Below are 1,518 nucleotides of genomic sequence, written 5' to 3'. Positions count from 1 at the left end.
TAGCTAAGCTTGTTCTAAGTAGGTGCTTTAGACCACTGAGCCATCTCACCAGCCCTCATTGTTGTTATTTTGTTTGAATAAAAACGTTTTATTTTGATGGTGCATAATATCACAATGGATTTTTACAATATATTTAATCATATTAATTATTGGTCATTTAACTTGTTTCTACTTTTTTTTTTTTCCTTGGTAATGGGAATCAAAGTCAGGACCTCCCGCTTGTCAGGCAGGTGCTGTCCTGCCAAGTTCCATCCCCCGCCATCCACTTGTGATTATCATTAAAAATAAACCTTTATGTGCACGGATCGTAGGAAGTGCCTGTAACCTACAGCACTTTGGGATACTGAGACAGGAGGATTGCAAGTTGAAACCCAGCCTGGGCAATTTAGCAGGACCATGTCTCATAAAAAGTCAAAAAAGAGAGTTGAGGATGTAGGTTAGTGTGAAGGGCTCAAGCCCTGGGTTCAATCCCCAATTCCACCAAAACCAACAAATCTCTGTGAATTAGCCTGCCTCTTTAGAAATATTTCTTTAGGGCTCCCAAAAGTGGAAGTTGTCACTTGGGAAGCTGAGGCAGGAGGATTGTTGCAAGTTCAAGAGCAGCCTGGGCTACAGAGCGAGCTCAAGGCCAGCCTGAGCTGCATAGTGAGACCCTGACTCAAAAAAAAAAAAGTGGAATTTGTAAGGAATTTGTGCATTTTTAGGTTGTTGATCACGAGCCTTGCGTGTGTGCACGTGTATGTGCACACTTCACAACACCCTCCTCAGCTCTAGGTACAATCTTTGATATTGGTGATAGTGGTGTATTCAAGATGGAGGTGTCCAGTGGTCTGAGCAAGGACCTGGGTTCAATCCTCAGTACCACGTGCCATGCCAGCCCCAGGCCCCACATGCACCTTGCCAGCTCCTGAAATCGGGCGCGGTGGCACACGCCTGTAATCCCAGCACTGAAGAGGCTGACACAGGAGGGTCGCTAGAGTCTGAGCTGCACAGCAAGATCCTGGACCAAATAAATAAATAAGCAGATTTTTGCTTTAAAAAAAGATAGAGTTTTGCAGAACGGCCTTAATCTCATGATTCTCTTGCCTCAGTCTCCCACATAGCTGGGATTACAGGTTCGTGCTACAAGGCCTGGCATAATCACCTTTAATTCTTTTTTAAGTAAATAAAAAAGTCAACCTTTATTATTGTTAAAGTTATTATCAAAGATATGTGTGGTCATTACAAGATTTTAGAAAACCTATATCATCCCAAAAAGAAAAAAAAGGGCTGGGGAGATGGCTCAGTGGAATAAGCGCTTCCCTGGCAAGCACACAGGCCTGAGTTCAATCCCCAGTTCCGCTAAAAAAAAAAAAAAAGAAAGAAAGAAAGAAAGAAAAAAGAAATCCTGGGCCAGTCGTGGTAACACACACACCTGTCATCTTAGCACTCAGACAACTGAAGTCGGAGGATCACAAGTTCGAGGCCTGCATCATCTACATAGCAAATTCAAGGACAACTTGGATTTTTTTTTTTTTT

The sequence above is a fragment of the Octodon degus genome, unplaced genomic scaffold (assembly GCF_000260255.1).
Source record: "Octodon degus isolate 3935 unplaced genomic scaffold, OctDeg1.0 scaffold01209, whole genome shotgun sequence".
Lineage (NCBI taxonomy): Eukaryota > Metazoa > Chordata > Mammalia > Rodentia > Octodontidae > Octodon > Octodon degus.
The sequence above is the reverse complement of the archived record's forward strand: the minus strand, read 5'-3'. Positions refer to the sequence as shown.